This window comes from Helianthus annuus, chromosome 14 (genome assembly GCF_002127325.2).
Source record: "Helianthus annuus cultivar XRQ/B chromosome 14, HanXRQr2.0-SUNRISE, whole genome shotgun sequence".
Classification (NCBI taxonomy): domain Eukaryota; kingdom Viridiplantae; phylum Streptophyta; class Magnoliopsida; order Asterales; family Asteraceae; genus Helianthus; species Helianthus annuus.
In genome coordinates this window covers 39,338,436-39,359,817 of record NC_035446.2, presented here as the reverse complement: position 1 = coordinate 39,359,817, position 21,382 = coordinate 39,338,436, and positions in this window count along the sequence as shown.

Here is a 21,382-nt window from a genome sequence, read left to right as displayed (position 1 = left end):
CCCAATCAACCGGGACCTAGCCAGGTAGCGGCGCCACCAGCTAGGAAGCCGTACTTGGGAGCTGCCCCATGGTGCAAGCAATGCAACCGTCATCATTTAAACCTCATACCCTGCTCCAAATGTACCTACTATGGACGGTTGGGACATTTGATTAGCATATGCCGCTTTGCTATCCAAAACAAAGCTGTTGCAAACCTTGCTGCTACCCAACTCCAAGTCAACCCTACTCAAGCTCGTTTCCCGTCTGGTACTTGCTACAACTGTGGTGAGACGAGCCATTTCAGGAACGAATGCCCGAGGATTGTCAATGCAAATCCAACCCTTGGATAAGCATTTGGCCGAGCAAAAGATGTTGCTGTCTTATGCCTTTGTTTCTTTTGTTTTCTTGTTTTGTGAAACAATCTGTTTTGTTCGTAAATAAAAGTCGTTCGCAATTTTGATATTCAAATGTAGTTACATGTGTATATGGCATTTCCCTATGATACCTACTTCAAGGAACTATGCTCTTTACAAACTACTCTTGTGATTCTCCCTTTCAAGTGATCGCTCATGATTTCCTCGAAAATTTTAAGTACTCGTTTCATTCTAGGAGACAAAGTACAAGAAATAAAGTGAAATTTTGAGTAATCGTGCTTTTTGCGCTTCTGTGCCTTTGAATCCTTGGTTAGATAACTAAGGGTATTTTCAAATCTCATACCCATTGCATCCTGATTTTTCAACATGCATAACATATGTTTTCAAAACAGCCTTCACGATTTCAAAAACATTTTATATATAGTTCAAAAACGTTTTTAATGTAGTGTATTTACTTAACATATCATATGCATGATTTCAAAAACATTGTCTATATTTTCAAAAACAACCTCCATGATTTCAAAAACATTGTCTATGTTTTCAAAAACGACCTTCATGATTTCAAAATGTTATTAATACAGTGTAATTACTTATATCAAGTGCATGATTTCAAAAGCACCATTCATGTTTTCAAAAACCTTATACATAATTTCAAAATTCATCTTGCATGATTTTAAAACATTTTTATAAATATACCTACCTAATACACCTACTTTATGATTTCAAAAGTATTATATATAAGGTTTCCAAAAACGTTGAACACATTTTAGAACCCCATGCATAGCTTTCAAAATATTTTCCTCATACATTGACTTAACCTTCAAATTCCTCTTCATGTGTCGCCTTGGCATATCTAGCATCTTAATTTCATAAGCATTTTTACTTCATGTTTTGACTTAAGCACACCTGGTGCAAGGTTTCAAAACATCTTCAATTCCCAAAATCCATATGGGATCTTTTTATCTTCACAATTAGATCCTTGTGCATAATTGTCATTCAAATCAGAATCCTTAATTGGATTCCTTGTGTACCTTAATTCGAACATTTCGGTTCCTTACAATCGAAATCGAATTTCCTCTTTAAGATCTTTCTATATTCATAGTTAGATTCTTGATAATGTTTAAGGTACCAAATGAAATCCACGGAATGGATTCCTAGTGTGCTTTGAATACTTGTGCGCAATTAGCAAAATGATAACAAATTTAAAATTGAGTTAAACAATTATGTGATTATGTGTTTGTGCATTTTGTGTTTTCTTTTATGCATTTTGTGTTTTTGTATACTCTGGATATTCGTTATCCAAATCCACGTAGAACCTTTCATATCTTTACATGAGAGATTCGTAGTAGGATATTCAAAAAGGTACTACCTTAAATCCTTATTGGGCTTCTACGTGATAGTCAAGACCCTTGGATTATATAGTACCATTCCATGATTCAAAAAAAAGACCCTTTGAGTGGTCTAGTAAAAAAGATTGATTCAGAATCTGGTTAAGACTGACACGTGGTGATATAGCTGAACAGACTCCTTGGTAGTCTATTTAAATCATTTATGGATTTAATTAAAAGGACCCTAGGATGGTCTAGTCACACTCATCACAAGTTTGTTCATTGGTTTTCCCCTACACATTATAAAATCACTGTGCGGACTATGTAAGGAATTACATAATTATGGATGCGTACATAATTACGAAATTCAGTGCACAGGAACCCAGTAAGAACTATTATGTGTAAGAACTAATAGTGGCAACAATAACGAAATGTGAACAATGTAATGGAGGTACGGTGGACGCACCAATAACGCTTTATATACTTATATATATGTGTCCCTCTCACACTGCAAGCATGATGTTATTTAAAGTTACTAGAAGTTCAGAACTCTAACCAGTGTTGTTCGATCTTTTCAACTTCATATTTCAAGCTCTCACAAGTTTCCTCTAAATAAATTTCGGGAAAGTATGCCAATTTGAACTGTAACAAACATTCTGAAACATTATCATAAGTTAAACACACCCTAAATATCCATTACATAGCTTAGAAATAGGCTTTGAGGTGTTCGGTGTGCTAAAATAAACATTTTGGTTATTCAGGGACTAAAAGCGTCAAAAAGTGCATAAGTTTGCATTTTCGCACATAACTTACATTCTGAATACATCCGGACATCCAAAAATTTATGTAATCATTAAAATATTATGTTTTAGTGATTGGCTTGTCAAAAATCCATCGTCGCGCAATTTGGATCATTTTTGCGTCCGTTACGACTTCCGTCGTAATTAAACGAACAACGCAACCATACGGCCAAACGAACCGACATCCTACATATTTTTAAGCATGTTTCAAGTTCCCTATACTTTAACTTCATTTTAGAGCCTTAAAATGGGGTTAACGGGGCTTAAACGTGTCAAACCGCATGAAAAACCAAGTTTGGAGGTGTAGTGGCCTGTTCTGTCAATTGCTGAAAGTTACTGCCAGCAAATAGGGTCCTTACGGACCGAATGGAGTTGCTTACGGTCCGTAAGCCTCTCCCAGGTCCGAATACTTCATTTAATTAAAACCCAGCTGCTCCCATGGTTTTGCACTTAGTTTCTTTGATTCTATGGACTGGTTTTGGATGCCCCTAGTATCACAAAACCTTGTGTCCACTTGTACGCTCAAGATTAAAGCACGGGAATCAAGAAATGATCCTAACGGTGCTAGAAATCCTATAAATACCCCGACCCTTCTCACCCCCAACTCACTTGAATTCTGAGATTTTCTCTAAGTTGGAGTGGTTATCACTTCAAACCTGAGAAATACTTGGAATTCAATCTTGCGGGGACCTTCTGTAAGTATTCTTTCGTGCTTTTCGTTCATTTTAGCGTTAAAGTCAAACTGTATTTGACTTTCTACATTAACCAGTTTATGGTCAACGTGAAGTTCATTTAAACATCATAACTTGAGCGTAATCACGATGGTTATAGTCCCTAGTGACTATACCTACTGATTACCACGTTATCTAGGCTCAGTGACGAGTCGTAGTTTTGGCCAAAATGCGTTTTCTCGCGTATTTTGTAACCAAACTACTCTAGGGTATCAAAACCGTTTGTTTTGATACCAAACCTATTTTTAAACTTTGTTAAACATGTTTAACTCGTCACTTTTAGAATTGTGCTTGTCTAGGGTCGTAAAGGTAAGCGATCTAATCAATCGCTTATACTTTCGAACCCGACCCGTTTGGTCGATCTTTAGGATCCGACCATACACATTAGGTGACCATAGTTGTATAGGGAATAACCTTCCGAGGTTATACCTTATGGTCACTTCGTTTAAGTAGTTGTATGATATGTAGTTTATATGCCTTAGGTAAATTACCAAAATGCCCTTTTTACGCATAAATTCATTTTAAGCATATGTAACCTAAATTTTGACATCTAAACTGATTAGTTAACTATATTAGATATGTTAAGGCATATTTTATTTGTCATATGACTAGTTAAGCGGTCTGAACACGTTTTACGTGAACGACGCGTTAAAGTAGCATAAGCTACCTAAATGGGTCGTAATGGGTCGTAAGCACTTAGGTTAGGTTTCATTTTAGTAGATGGTCTTTGTTAAACCATATCATATGAGTTCCAATACTCATTTGGTTTACGAAACCTCATACTATTCAATCGCCCGATTTAGGTCCGGTTATTTATATAGTTATCTATATAGGGTGCCGTTTGATTCCGTGATACCTCTAGTTTCCACAAAACATAACTTTGATTTAAACCAAGTTTTACTTCAATACTTTGTTTTGTGCATTTTCACCTATGGTTTAGTTGATGCATTTCGCTAGCCATACATATCATTTTGGTTACACACTACATGATTTACTTTTGACACATAAACATTTTTGACATTGGTTATACATTACATGATTTACATTTTGACATAAACATTTGACATATTATTCAATACATTTGGCAATTGGTTTAAACATAGACATTTGACATTGGTGGTTGGTTTGGGTAAGTGATTTAAGTAACGAGGCGTGTGTAATATGATACAAGCATGGTGGATACGCCGCTGGTACTTCCTATATATAAGTGTTTGTATGATATTACATATCGCAGCATTGTTTAAATCATTTTAGTTTAGACATATTTTTCACAAGACATTGTTTTACAAACAACTTATTTTATACAAACTCATTTTTACTTGGTTATTCGTTTAACCTTACATTACTCCTTTACATATCATCTACCTTATTTTCGCTTTTCAAACGTTTTATAAAAGAAAACACTTAAACTAGATTCATTACAAGTTTTCATTAAACATTTTCTTAAACCTAAGTCATGAATCCTATTTTTACAAAATCTATGTACTCCCCGGCATTTTTATGTTGATGTATTTTCACATGTGTTTCAGGTAGTTGGATACGTGAAAGGTTGGATGAGCATTTCCAAGTTCAGGAGGTAACTCAAGTCTGTAGGCTACCTTACCGATTCTTTCGACGATCTTGAATGGTCCAATGTAATCTAGATGCAAGTTTTCCTTTCTTTCCGAATTTGATCACACCTTTCCAAGGTGAGACCTTAAGTAATACACGATCACCGACTTGAAAATACAAGGGCTTGCGTTTTAGGTCCGCGTAACTCTTTTGACGGCTTCTAGCTGTCTGAAGGTTATCACGAACTTTCTTTACCTTATCAGTTGTCTCTAAAATGAGGGCAGGTCCAGTAAGTTGAGCCTCGCCGATCTCATTTCAGCAGACTGGTGAACGACATTTTCGACCATAGAGAGCCTCGAAAGGAGCCATGTTGATGCTGGAGTGATAACTGTTGTTGTAGGAGAATTCAATCAACGGAAGATGTGAATCCCAACTACCACCAAAATCGATCACACAAGCTCTAAACATATCCTCCAGAGTCTGGATTGTTCTTTCAGATTGACCATCCGTTTGCGGATGATAAGCTATGCTCAGATTAAGTTGGGTCCCCATAGCAGACTGCATGGATCTCCAAAAATGAGAAGTGAAACGAGCATCTCTGTCAGAAATGATGTTCAAAGGAACACCATGTCGAGCTACAATTTCATCCACATAGATTTTAGCAAGTTTGTCAGCCGAAAAATCCTCACGGATTGGCAAGAAATGCGCTGATTTAGTAAGACGATCAACAACTACCCAGATGGCATCGTGACCTTTCTTTGTGCGCGGGAGTTTGGTAATGAGATCCATAGTAATGTTTTCCCATTTCCAAACTGGGATCTCTGGTTGCTCCAATAAACCGGAAGGACGCAGATGTTCAGCCTTAACCTTAAGACAAGTAAGGCATTTTGATACATATAAGGCAATGTATTTCTTCATACTAGGCCACCAATACTGAATACGAAGATCCTTATACATCTTATCTGAGCCAGGATGAATAGAATAACGAGACTTATGGGCTTCATCATAAGCAGGGTACGAAGATTATCTTGGCTTGGGACCCACAAATGGTCCATGAAGTAATACGATCCATTGTCCTTCAATTCAAGAGCAGGTGTTATGTGATAAGGAAATTCCTTATCCATCAAACCTTGTGAAACACAAGATTGTTGAGCCTGAGAAATACGGGCTTGGATATCAGATTGAGCTTGAATATCAGATTGAACATGAACACAATGAAGCTTAGTACGTTCCTTGCGACTGAAACCATCGGCTACTACGTTCGCCTTACCAGGATGGTAGCAAATTTCACAGTCATAGTCGTTTAGAAGCTCCAACCAACGTCGTTGCCTCATGTTGAGTTCTTTCTGATTGAAGATATGCTGAAGACTTTTGTGGTCTGTGAAAACCACACATTTTGTACCGTACAAATAGTGTCTCCAAATCTTAAGAGCGAAGACAACTGCACCCAACTCAAGATCATGAGTGGTGTAGTTCGTCTCATGTATCTTCAACTGCCTCGATGCGTATGCTATGACTTTGTTTCTTTGCATCAGGACGTAGCCAAGGCCTAGTTTAGATGCATCGCAATAAACGACGAAATCATCATTACCCTCGGGCAAAGTTAGAACAGGCGCGTCGCAAAGTTTTTGTTTTAAAGTCAGAAACGCTTCCTCTTTCTTGAATCCCCAATCAAATGGCTTGTTCTTCTGAGTTAGAGCAGTTAGAGGAACTGCAATCTTCGAGAAATTTTCAATGAAGCGGCGATAATAACCCGCTAGACCAAGAAAAGAACGAACTTCAGTAGGAGTAGTAGGTGTATCCCAATCCTTAATCGCACTGATCTTGGAGGGTTCTACATGAATACCTTGCTCGTTGACAATATGTCCTAAGAATTGAACCTCTTTAAGCCAGAATTCACACTTGGAGAATTTGGCGAAAAGTTGCTCTTTCTTTAGGAGTTCCAAAGTAAGACGAAGATGTTGCTCATGATCAGCTCGCGTCTTAGAATATATCAAAATGTCATCAATAAAAACGATGATGAACTTAATCAAATAAGGTTTGCAGACCCTATTCATTAAGTCCATGAAAAAAGCAGGAGCATTAGTCAAACCGAATGGCATGACTATGAACTCATAATGCCCATAACGAGTGCGGAACGCTGTCTTAGGAATATCTTCTTCATGCACACGGAATTGATGATATCCAGATCGCAGATCAATCTTTGAAAAATAAGAAGCGCCTTGCATTTGATCAAAGAGATCATCAATGCGAGGTAGGGGATATCGATTCTTGATGGTGAGCTTGTTAAGCTCACGATAATCAATACACATCCTAAAAGATCCATCCTTCTTTTTGACAAAAAGAACGGGAGCACCCCAAGGTGAAAAGCTAGGATGGATAAAACCTTTGTCGGAGAGCTCCTGAAGCTGCTTAGACAACTCTTACATCTCGGACGGTGCAAGACGATATGGAGCTCTGGCAATGGGATTTGCACCAGGTGCGAGATCAACACGGAACTCGACTTGGCGTGCTGGGGGTAGACCAAGTAGATCTTCAGGGAATACCTCAGAATAATCCCGAACAACAGGAATATCTTGAATAGATTTACCTTTGCCCTTATCTGCTACAACATGTGCCAAAAATGCCACATAGTTCTTCCGCAGATACTTCCGAGCTTTAAAACAAGACATGAGTTTGAGACCACCGGCAGGTCTTTCTACACGAACTTGTAGGATCTCGCCTGTCGAAAGTGGCACACGAACAATCTTCTCAAAACAAATTACCTCTGCGCGATGCTTGGCTAACCAATCCATACCCACAATAATGTCGAAGCTTCCAAGTTGCATAGGCATGAGGTCAATAGGAAGAAGATGGTCGTTAAGGTTCATCTGGCAGTTGTGGAGAACATAATTAAGAACAATGGGTTCACCGCTCGCCACTTCTACTGTCAATGCTTTACCTAGTTTGGTTCTAGACACGCGAAGCAATGGTTCAAAAGATAACGACACAAAACTCTTATCGGCACCCGAATAAAAAAGAACAGATGCTGGCTGATTATTAATAAAGAACGTACCGTTCACCACATTATCATCTGCTTGTGCCTCTTGTGCATTCATGTTGAAGACTCGACCTCGAGCCTGAGCCTGATTCTGGTTTGCATTCTGGTTGGCTAGCCTTGGGCACCGGTTTCTGTAGTGGGTCAGATCCCCACAATTGTAGCACGATCCAGGAGGAAAATGAGGTCGTGCAGCTTGACCTTGTTGCTGAGCAGGAGGCTGAGCAACCTGTTGAACCGGGTTCTGAACTGCCTGATTCTGAGCAAAATGACAAACACCAGCAAGATGACCTGGCTTCCCATAGTTAGTACAGATACGGCACGGAAATTGCGGCTGATGGTGACCGTTGCATCTATTGCACAAAGGTGCATTCCCTGCATAAGGTTTCTTCGCTGGAGGCTGGGCGGGTAGGTTGGGAGCTGCCTGGTTAACCTGGGCAGTGACCGCAAAATTTTGGGAAGCCTTGCGCTTCCTTGGCCCCTTTGAGGAACTAGAATCCTTTCCCTTCTTGTTTTGAACTTTCTTGCTATCTTCTTGGTCAGCTTCCTGCTTCTTACCCTTGTCACCCTTTTTGTGCAGCTTTCCCTTTCGAATCTGCGACTCAGTCAGTGTCGCCGCTAACTCGATCGCCTGACGGAGTGTGGTAGGGTTACTATCAGTAATGATGTCTTGTACTGAGTTAGGTAGGCCGTCGGTGTACCTTTCGATGGCCTTGTCGAGTGGGGCAACCATTGTCGGGCAAAGCAGACTCAACTCCTCAAACCTATCAGTATATGCTCGGTGCTCGCCACTGTATTGTTTTAAGTCATCAAACTCTTTCTCCAAAGCTCGCTGTTCATGACGAGGACAGAACTCCCTCATCATTAGTGCCCTAAGTTCAGCCCATGTCTGTGCTAGAGCAACTTCTGCACCACGGTCTCTCATTACCCCGTTCCACCATGTAAGAGCCCTCTTCTGAAACATACTCGAAGAAAACTCGACCTTGCGATTGTCAGGACACTACACGTGACGGAAAGTATTCTCAATGCTCTGGAACCATTGAAGAAGCCCAATTGCTCCCTCAGAACCACTAAACTTGATTGGTTTAGCCGAGTTAAAACTCTTGAAATTGCATGGAGCATTGTTGTTGTTGTTGGCTTGGTTCCATTGAGCAAAGAGATTTGGTAATTGAGCAGCCATTTGCTGTGTAATAATTTCTGCCAGTTCGGCAGTCACTATCTGGTTTTCGCGTCGTGGAGGCATTCTAAAAGAGGAAAACATGAAAGGAAACGAGTGAGATGATTGGATGAAGAGAATGAGATGAAATAATTTCAACGAAAGCAAAGATGGTGGTTACGCATCGCAAAGCAAACAAGCGACACGCAATGTCTAGTCAAAGTAAATGGGTCAAAAATAATGTATCGCGAAGACATGTTCGCCTATAAGTGAACACTCACCCAAGAGTTCCCAGGTAAGAGTGACTGGTCCGATTATTTGGATTTATACGAACACTCTAGCCTTAGACAGAAAACTCAGGGTACAGGCATTCACTCTTCCAGTTCGCACGTGTTCACACTATTAAAACCCAAAACTTTGACGAGACTTTTGAAAATTTAAAAGGGGTTCAAAACCTTATAACAGAGGGTTCAAAACCTAGTAATTAATCATCCTAGAACAGATGATTAATTTTCAAAGCGGATTCGGAATCGATGTTCTCGTTGTGGTTATCACCTAAGGATAGGTGAAGTGCATGTTTTAAAAATCTAAACACAAGATAACTTGTGTTAGGGTCCTAGGAAGTTATAGTCTAGGTCAAAGTATTACTAATAACCTAATTCCCTATAACCATTGGCTCTGATACCAACTCTTCTGTCACACCTCGACCGCGTATAACATGCAACCGCAGCGGAAACGTCGGGGAGTGTTGAGACAGAATTATTTGTTTCACAACCATGGCATACAAAGTTATATTTTATTTATCAAACAAGCGTGTTACATTGTCTTTAAACAGGAAATAAAGAGTTTATAACATAATTAAACTAAATCAATCTTCGTTTTATGTTTCTAAGGCACAGGTCCGCCCTGGTATCACAATCATCATCCTAAGCGACAGCTCCAGAAAACACATGTGAAAGTAGGTACGTCAGCATAAAAATGCCTGTGAGATACATAGGTTTTGTGAAAATGGGATTCATGACTTGAGTTTAAAGAAAACGTTTAATAACAGTCAGTCATGAACCTTGTAAATTGTTTTGTCTTGTAAATCATTTGAAAAGCAATAAGAACAAATGATATGTATAAATAAGAGAATAATGTATGGTTAAATGAATAACCAAGTAAAATGAGTTCGTATAAGATAAGTTGTTTTGTAAAACAATGTCTTGTGAAAAGTATGTTATTTGTACAAAATGTTATATGTCTAAATTGAAATGATTCAAATAATGCTACGATATGTAATACCATACAAACATTTATATATAGGAAGTACCAGCGGTGTATCCACCATGTTAGTATCATATTACATACGCCACGTTACTCAAACCATTTACCCAAACCAACCACCATGTAAATTGTTCATGTATGAAGTCAATTGTCAAGTGTTATTGTGTAAACCATATCAAAATGTTCATGTCTAATGTAAACCACCAAATGTGTATATCAATGTCAGATTGTTTATGTTTACTGTAAATCATATAATGTGTATCCAAAATATCATGTATGGTTTGTGAAGTATATCAACTAGGCCATAGGTAAAAATGCACAAAGACAGGGTATTGAATTAAACTTAGTTTAAGTCAAAGTTATGTTTTGTGGAACAATTGCATGCTATACTGATACAAACATTTATGCGGTATTGTGAAAATGCACACATTCAAGCCTTTGTAACTGTGGTGATAGACCTTTAAACAAATTAAAGGTCCTCAAACACAAGAGAATCCCTCTTGTCCGAGTTCGTTGGAACTCCAAATGTGGCCCAGAGTACACCTGGGAACGCGAAGACCAGATGACAGAAAAGTACCCCCAATTATTCGAAACCAATGCAACCACTACTGAGGCTGAAGCTACTACTACTGAATTTCGGGACGAAATTCCAAATCAACGGGGGGATGATGTGACACCCCAGGAAAACCAGTAAACGATGCAACTTACCTAGCTTCCTCAGTGAGTGCGTACCAAATTTCGGGACAAAATTTCTTTTAAGTTGGGGATAATGTGACAACTCGAATTTCCAAGATTTCTATTTCGCATTTATTGCACGTTCATTGTTCGTGTAGTTAATTATTTGCACAATTGATTGCTATGGAATGGTATACGTTTTGATGCAATAAATCGTATTGTGTGATTGTGCATGGTTGTTTGATTAATTGTGATAGACTTGTCAATTATGTGAACTTGGTGGTGAAACTGTGAAATGCTTGTAAGATGGTATGCTTGTGTAAAATATGATTATTCAGGGTGTATTGAGTAATTAGTGAAAATTTAATTATACTTAACCCTAATCCTTCACTAAACCACACACACAAAAATCAAAGCACATAGTTCACAACTCTCTGGCAATCATCACCAAATCATTGGCAAGACATCACAAGTTTGATTCCTCTCTTTCTCTAGGATCAACACAAGGTAATTGTTAATGATTGTTTGTTGATTATTTGATTGATATCAATTCTTGATTCTTGTAATTCTTGCAAACCCTAGTTCTTGATATGATGGTCCTGTATTTACTGAATTCAATCTTGATTATTGTGTTATAATGATGACTAGTCGGGAAATCGTTTGTTTGTGTGAAGATGTTGATTGTTGGACTGATTTCTGCCATGTATTGCACGAATTAGGGTTTTGGAATCGTATGAATACTGAAACGTAACCGATGGAATGATAGTACGAAATTGTTTCAATTGTGATTGCTGGTTTGTCTGAGTTTGTGAATGTGTTTAGTCCGACTTATGTGTAGATTATGTTTACCCGAGTTTTATCATAGAGTGTGCAAGCCCGACCTTTATAGAATGATATAAGTCCGACCATTGTGAAGCTTTGAGGTCCGAGCTTCAACCCCCACACCCTGTCCGAGGTTAAACCCTCTTTTATGATGATGTCCGAGTTTGGTAAGGGGTTAACGTGTCCGAGTTTCCTTTACATATGGCTGGTCCGAGTTTCATTCATCAAGTATGGTCCCGAATTTATGTAGTAAGTATAAAGGATCCGAGTTTTTAAACTTACACATGTCCGACCTTTAACAAAATATTAAGGTCCGAGTTTCACAACCATTATGTTGTCCGAGCTTCTTAGGAAAGGATCAAGTGGTCCGAGTTTTGTGAGCTTTACCTTGAGTCCGACTTTGTTAATCATAAGGGTCCGAGTTTTATACTCCATGGTATAGTCCGACCTCTTAAGGGGTTGTTTGGTCCGAGCTTTTGGAACTTTATGTTGTCCGAATTACATAAACAACACACTTGGTCCGAGTTATTAAACACTGTGATGTCCGAGCATTTAAACAAGCTCACATGGTCCGAGTTCTTAACCCCCACACACATTGGTCCGAACTTCATAAGGGGGGTGTGATACTGTCTGAGTTTTGGGAGATGGATTGTTGGTCTGATGTGATGTTAACCCTATTATTTGCACGTAATCATGTTCACTATGTAACGTAGTTAATCATGTACGCGTTATCTTTGCTAAGTTGTGAACTCTAATTACTTGTTAACTCTCGTAAGTGAACTGGTGCAGTTAAGTCGATATTCCTGTTACATGTGTTAACGGTGTTAATTGTTAATCACGATAAATGTGATAGTTCTGCGAGAACATGTTATCTGGTTAAGCATGATGATCTTGTTAAACACGACGACCCTGTTAATTGTGCTACTGAATAACCTTGTACGTATTAACCAAGAACACTATCCTATGTGATTCATGATGCTAATTGTTAAACGCTTTGTGATAAAAATTACCTACGTATTAATACAAACATGAACTGATTTATTACACGTGCAAACAATAGGACTTGACTGATTACTTGTGAGTGCATAACATAGCATACCGAGCAAACCAAGGTGAGTTCACACTCTTACTAAGGCATGGGATTCCCGGGGCTTGGGAATGGGTTTTAAAGGAATAAGGTTGAATAGATTCGTACTGACACTATTACTAGACTACCATACCATCGTCCTCGGTTGTGCAGGACACATATGTGCAATCTACGTACACATATACTTACTACTATCCTCGGTCGTGAAGGATACTTATACATACTACTATCCTCGGTTATGAAGGATACCTATACATACAACTATCCTCGGTTGTGAAGGATACTTATACATACTACTATCCTCGGTTGTGAAGGGTACTTATACATATTACTATCCTCGGTTGTGAAGGATACTTATACTTAATTACTATCCTCGGATGTGAAGGATACTCACGTAAGACCTACGTGAACTTATACTTACTACTGTTCTCGGATTGTGAAGAACACATATGGTTACGAGTAGTCTAGTGGTTATACAACATGGGAAGCCCCCACCAATAGAACGTACTAACGGCCCAGTAGAGCCACCTGTTACAAACGAACTTACTATTACGCATTTACTTTCTGTGAACTCGCTCAACTAGTTGTTGATCCTCTGTTACATGCCTTGCAGGTCGTTAGGTACATGGAGCTTGCACAGGGAGGAGCTGGTCGTTGTGGGCTTGGATCATGATTGTTTCTTTAAACACTTATGACATTACATTATTATTTATGTTGGGTTTACTTACATGCTTCCGCTACTTAAACAAATGTTTGGTTTTGAACATCAATCATGTCTTGTTGAATTACATTATCTATTCGTATTATTAAATGCTATGTTCGATATGATTGATGGCTTGATCCTGGTCGGTCACGCTCCTAAACGGTGAGACTCCGCGTGTGGATTTTGGGGGTGTGACAAAATGGGTCGGGTTCGAAAGTATAAGCGATTGTTTAGATCGCTTACCTTACGACCCTATATAAGCACTTTACTAAAAGTGACGAGCTAAGCATGTTAGAACATGCTTAACTAAGTTTAGAAAACAGGTTTGGTATCAAAACAAGCGGTTTTGATACCTATGAGTAGTTTGGTTACAAAATACGCAATAATGCGCATGTTGGCCGAAACCACTACTCGTCACTGAGCCTAGATAACGTGGTAATCAGTAGGTATAGTCACTACGGACTATAACCATCGTGATCACGCTAACGTTATGAAGTTCCAACGAACTTCGTGTTGACCATAAGCTGGTTAACGCAGAAAGTCAAACATAGTTTGACTTTAGGACTCGAAAAGCAATAAAAGAACGAAAGAACACTTACGAAGGGTCCCCGAAAGCTAATCTCGATCCAGGAGCTCAGGTATGAAGCAAAGGCCTCAACTTAGAGCTTTAGATCAGATTTTGTGGGTTTTAACCAAAATAGGGGGGGGTATATATAGGAAAAGCAAGACCGTTAGGATCGTTTCTTGAATATCATGCCTTGATCTCATTCGTACACTTGTCAAAATGTTGTGGTATTAAAATGTGACTGCAACCCCAGAGATTGTAAAGAGGCTGTTGGTGCATAATGTCTAAAGCCTGCGTCTTTGTGAAGTTAGATTAACGTATATGGTCTAGATAGGTTATTTTGTAATAGATCAGGGGTTAAATGTGTAATTATATGATAGTTCGTATGCTGGACCGTTTTTGTGACACTTGTCCACAAAAGCGAGCCAAGCTGGATCGCTTATGTGGACATGTCACATAAGCGGTTCATAAATCCTATATATACCCTTGATCTTAGTTCATTTGTAACGTTGTCCTGAATTGTACGTCGAACTGCTGACCTTCTGGCAATCGTTATCAAGTGAAAGTAAAAGTGATTAAAGTGAAGATCTGTCTGTTTTCTACTCCTTTCTGTACCGTATATCTTCGTATCATGTTAAAATGTGTTTCCGCCACATTTTTAGCAGGCTCTAGCTTATATTGACTCCTCAGTGAGATCATACTCGATCCTACAGAGGCATTGCCCCTTGGATGCTTGAAAGGCCATTTTCAGCAAGAAAAACGAGTTTCTGCATCTGCAGGGCTGACGTGGCCCGCGTAAAGGTTGCCCCCAGGCTTACGCGGGTCGCCTGAAGGTTCTGATCAGAAGCCAAGTTTCAAAAATGACTGTTTAGGTCCCTGTTATCGTTTAAGGCCATTTCCGACACGTTCAAGGCCCGTTAAGCCATCTTTAAGGCCCTAATATGATGCCTAAACATTGAGGATATGAAACATGCTAAAAAATATGTCGGATGTTGGTTCGTTTGGCCGTACGATCGCGATGTTCGGTTAATTACGACGGAATGCGCATAAGCGCGAAAAACGATCCAAATTGCGCGACGAATGAATTTTTCTCATGCCAAACACTAAGGCATAATATTAAGATGCTTACATAAATTTTTGGATGTCCGGATGTATTCAGAACGTAAGTTATGCGCGAAAGTGCAAACTTATGCACTTTTTGACACTTTTAGTCCCTGAATGATCCAAAAGTTTATTTAAGCACACCGAACACCTCGAAGCCTATTTCTAAGCTATGTAAAGGATATTTATGGTGTGTTTAACTTATGGTCATGTTCCGGAATGTTTGTTACAGTTCAAATTGGCATACTTTCGTAGTTTGTCAAGTTTAGTCCCTGTAAGCGAATTAACTTGTTTTTGCCATACCGAAGCCTTCGAAACTTATTTCTAAGTTATGTAAAGGTTATTTAAGGTATGTTGAGTATATGTTGATGTTCCGTAGAATTTTTCGCATTAAACTGAGTACGTTTACGCACCAGTTTGCATATAATTCTCTAGAAAGCGATGTAGAGTTTAAAATTGAACAAAAGTCAAAACATGAAAAATGTAAAACATAACCAAACAAACGTTGGGATCAAATAACATTGTTTTATTGATAACTGAACTGTTCACAATGATTACAAGCACAAATGTTACATCCATCCAAGTCTTTTCAGACTTGATGGCTTTCAATTCTTGCATAGTGGGATTGTAAGTTGCCTTCTTAGTTGCATAGAAATCTTTTACCCCCTTTACTTTCCCATTCAACATTTTACCAAAAATTTTCTTTACACTTCCATTAAATGCTTTCTCGACATCAAATTTAGTTTTCTCATTGTAAAATTGATTCGAGATTTCAACATTCCCAACTTTCTTTTTAACTTCTTCAAATTTCAGTGATGGAAAATGTCACACCCCGACCACGTAGAACATACAAACGTGGCGGAAACTTCGGGGAGTGTTGTAACAGAATCAATTGTTTCATAACCATGGCATACAAAGTTGTATTTTATTTATTAAACAAGAGTGATACATTGTCTTAAACATGAAAAGCAAAGAATTTATAACATAATTAACTAGTTCTTGTCTCGTTTTAAGTCACTAAGGCACAGGTCCGCTTAAGTATGTCTTGATAAGTCCTATGCATCATCTCCTGAAAACACATGTGAAAATAGGTACGTCAGCATAAAAATGCCTGTGAGATACATTGGTTTTATGGAAACGGAATTCATGACTTATGTTTGAGAAAATGTTTGGTCATGAACCTTGTAATTTGTCTTGCTTTGTAAACCATTTGAAAAACGATAAAATCAGATGATATGTATAAATAAGAAGACACTGTATGGTTAAACGGATAACCATGTAAAATGTGTTTGTATAAGATAAGTCGTTTGTAAAACAATGTCTCGTGAAAAGTGTGATATTTGTATAAAATGTCATATGTCTCAAATTGAAATGATTCAAATAACGCTACGATATGTAATACCATACAAACACTTATGTATAGGAAGTACCATACATAAGTATTACACACGCCTCGTTACTTAATCACTTACCCAAACCATCCACCATGTAAGATTGTTCTTGTATAACTCAATTGTTTATTGTGTAAACCATGTCAAATGTCTATGTTCAATGTAAATCACCAAATGTGTATGTCAATGTCAACGTGTTTATGTTCAATGTAAATCATGTAAGGTGTATCCCAAAATGTATCATGTATGGTAAGCGAAATGTATCAACTTAAACCATATGTAAAATGCACAAAACAAGTCATTGAAGTAAAACGTGGTTTAAATCAACATTATGTTCTGTGAAAAAATGCATGCTCTATTGATATTAACATTTATGCGGTATTGTGAAATATGCATACATCCAAGCCTTGAGACTGCGGCAATAAACCCTTAACGAACGGCGTAGCTAATGTTAATGAATGTATTGTCCCATGTTAAACAAACCAAATGTCATAACAAAATGAAGGCATGTGATGTAAACAATTGTACTAAGTATGCTAAGTAAACATACGAAGCAGAAATGTTCATGTAATTCAATGTGCCCATATGCTGAGTAAACATATGCAGCAGAAATGTTCATGTAAATCAATGAGTCCATATGCTGAGTAAACATATGCAACAGAAATGTAATGTAAATCAATGTACTAAGTACGCACACAATGGGCATACATAGCATGAAATGTAATGAAATCATGTGCTATAATGTACTAACAACATAGCAGGCGTATGATGTGAAAACATGGAAAGCATGAAAGTAACAGATAGGCACATGTGTTTCACCCCAAAACAGTTTGGAAAACAGTAAAAAATGGGGTTCTATGTACTCACCTGAGATTGCTTTGAATTCCTTGTATAATAACCAGATAATGCTAAAGATCACGGGATATCAAACGGCACCTAATAGGTAGCTATGTTAATATACCGGACCAAATCGGAAGGATCGGATAGTATGCGGGTACGTAAACCAAACGAGTATGGAGACTCGTGTAATATGGTTTAACAAAGCCTACATACTAAAATGAAACCTAACCTAAGTGCTTACGCCCCATCACGACCCGTTTAGGTAGCTTATGCTACCCTAACGCGTCGTTCGCGTAGAACGCGTTCGGAACGCCTAACATTGCGACCACAAGGTATAACCTCGGAAGGTTATAGCTATGGTCACCTAATGTGTTTGGTCGGATCCTAATGATCGACCAAATGGGTCGGGTTCGAAAGTATAAGCGATGGTCTAGATCGCTTACCTTACGACCCTATATAAGCACTAAACTAAAAGTGACGAGCTAAGCATGTTAGAACATGCTTAACTAAGATTAGAAAACAGGTTTGGCATCAAAACAAACGACTTTGATGCTCACGAGTAGTTTGGTTACAAAATATGCAAGAATGCACATTTTGGCCGAAACTACGACTCGTCACTGAGCCAAGATAACGTGGTAATCAGTAGGTATAGTCACTACGGACTATAACCATCGTGATCACACTCACGTTATGAAGTTCCATGAACTTCGGGTTGACCATAGGCTGGTCAATGCAGAAAGTCAACAAAACGTTGACTTTCGGACTCGAAAAGCGAATAAAAGAACGAAAGAATACTTACGGAGGGTCCCCGAATGCTAATCTAGATCAAAATAGCTCAGGTATGAAACAAAGGTTCCAACTTAGAGCTTAGATCAGATTCTTGTGGGTTTTAACCAAAAAGGGGGGGGGTATTTATAGGATTTCCCGAACCGTTAGGATCGTTTCTTGAAAAACGTGATCGAATCTCGTGCGTACACTTGTCGAAAACTTGTGGTTACTGAAAATGCCCCTTAGTGAGCTGAAAGGGCAAGTGAAAACATGTGGACGAGGTTTAATCTGCTGAGATTCGCTGACTAATCGATCTTATCTGATCTGTTAGTCTGACGCGGCCCGCGAGAAGGTGCAGGCCAAACTTACGCGGGCCGCCTGGCCCCGTCTGATCTGCACCACTTGTAGAATTTACATATTTGGTCCCTGTTGCGTGTTTAAGCTATTTTCGACACTTCTAAGGCCCGTAAAGCCAACTTTAAGGCCCTAAAATGATGCCTAAACATTGTGGACATGAAACATGCTCAAAAATGTTCCGAATGTTGGTTCGTTTGGCCGTACGATCGCGATGTTCGCTTAATTACGCTGGAATGCGCATAAGCGTGAAAGACGATCCAAATGACGCGACGAATGGATTTTTCTTATGCCAAACACTAAGGCATAATATTAGGATGCTTACATAAATTTTTGGATGTCCGGATGTATTCAGAACGTAAGTTGTGCGCGAAAGTGCAAACTTGTGCACTTTTTGACACTTTTAGTCCCTGAATGACCCAAAAGTTTGTTTTAGCATACCAAACCCCTCAAAGCCTATTTCTAAGATATGTAAAGGATATTTATGGTATGTTTAACTTATGGACATGTTTCGGAATGTTCGTTACAGTTCAAATTGGCATACTTTCGCAGTTTGTCAATTTTAGTCCCTGTAAGCGAATTAACTTGTTTTTGCCATACCAAGGCCTTCAAAACTTATTTCTAAGTTATGTAAAGGTTATTTAAGGTAGGTTGAGTATATGTTGCTATTCCGGAGTATTTGTCGCATTAAACTGAGTACGTTTACGCACCAGTTTGCGTATAATTCCCAAGAAAGCGATGCAGAGCTTGAAGTCGAACAAGAGTTGATATGTGCAAACGATACACATATTTATACATGTCCAAAGTATGAAATACAATATTTCATTGGTTTGGCGTTTGTTTGATGGTTGAAGTGACACAGGTGTCACAGTCTCCCCTACTTTAGGAAATTTCATCCCGAAATTTAGTTTTTAGAGGAAACTTGTGAAGACAGCTGTGACGGTTTCGCTTTCAGACAAATCCATTTGACCCTTAGGTAAAACTCTGGGCCATGTTAGGATCCATAGCGAAAATTTCAACCCACAAAGTGAAGTCCTTGTAGTAACAAAACATGGAGTTTCGAACTACGGGCAGGAGAACGTTTCCCGTGAAGAGTTATCATAGGAAACTTGTGTGTACTTGAAACCAGAATTGGGGAGTTTAAGGATAAATGACATTGGTCAAAATCCAAGACTTCTCCCGTATCATTACTCTTGTCACTGTAGGTCTTAACACATGACAAAACTTCCTGTGGTTTCTGTGCACTGAATTCCATAATTATGTAGGCCTCCATAATTACGTACTTCCTTGCACAGTCCGCACAGTTCATTTCATAATGCGTATGGGAAAAAAATCAAACGAATAATCTCTTCAGCTAAACTACCCAAGAGAAATATTTAACTACATCAATGTAGGATGTCTTTAACTAGATTGTCGAACCAATCTATTTAACTTAGATCGACGTAGGATCTCTTTAACTAGATTGTCGAACCAATCTATTTAACTTAGATCGACGTAGGATCTCTTTAACTAGATTGTCGAACCAATCTATTTAACTTAGATCGACGTAGGATCTCTTTAACTAGATTGTCGAACCAATCTATTTAACTTAGATCGACGTAGGATCTCTTTAACTAGATTTTCGAACCAATCTATTTAACTTAGATCGACGTAGGATCTCTTTAACTAGACCACCCGAGGGCCTTTTTAACTATATCAACGCATGATATATTCAACTAGATTGTCGAACCAATCTCTTTAACTTAATCAACACATATTGTCCTTAAACTTTGGAATAGTACTTTATAATCCAAGGGACTTAACTACAACGTAGAAGTCCATTAAGGATTTAAGATAGTACCCTTTTGAATATCCTACTATGAATCCCTCATATGAAGGTATGAAAGATTCTACGAGGATTTGGATAGCGAATATCCAGAGTATACAAAAACACAAAATGCATAAATGGAAAGACAAGATGCATAAACACATAGTCACATAACCACAAAATTGTTTATCTAGATCTTTAATTTGTTAATTTGTTTTGTTGATTACGTACATGCATTTAAAGCACACTAGGAATCCATTTCATGGATTTCATTCGGTACTTTAAACATTAGCAAGAATCTAACTATGAAGATAGAAAGATCTCCTATAAATTCGATTTCGTTTTCAAGAAAACGCAATTTTCGAATTAAGGTACAATAATTTTTGAATATACGGAAATACCCTTAGGTACCCTACTAAGAATTTATAGTGGTACTTTGGGTATTCGTGGAAAACACAAGAGATAATAAAATGGAAGAAATTACGGGGTAGTCTGTTCTTCAAGGAATACGGTTCCTTGATTGTCGGTATTATAGAGGATACGTTGTTTATACATGACATAACATTTGTACATTGCAATGTAAAATAAAAAAAAAGATTTATTTATAAACAACAACAACTGTTTCATGGGCCTTGACTACAAAAGAAATTAATACATAAGGCTTGATTATCTCTAAACAACATTGTCTTCTAGTTGGTCCGATGCTTATCCTTGCGCTGGATTCGCATTAGCAATCTTTGGGCAATTTCTCCGGAAATGGCCCATTTCGTCACAGTTGAAGCAAGGACCTAGTGGAAGACGAGCTTGAGCAGGATTTACTTGAGGTTGGTTTGGACCACCTTGGTTTGGGGTAAATCGACAAGCATTTGCCAGGTGACCGAGTCGCCCCCATGATGCACATAAACGGCACTGTAGGTGAGCTAGGTGGTGTGCATTACATTTGTCGCATATCGGTGCAGTACCGGCATAAGGTTTCTTTGCAGGAGGTTGAGTTGGTTGGTTGCGGGTGTTTTGGTTGGGTTGAACAGCAATCGCACAATTCTGCG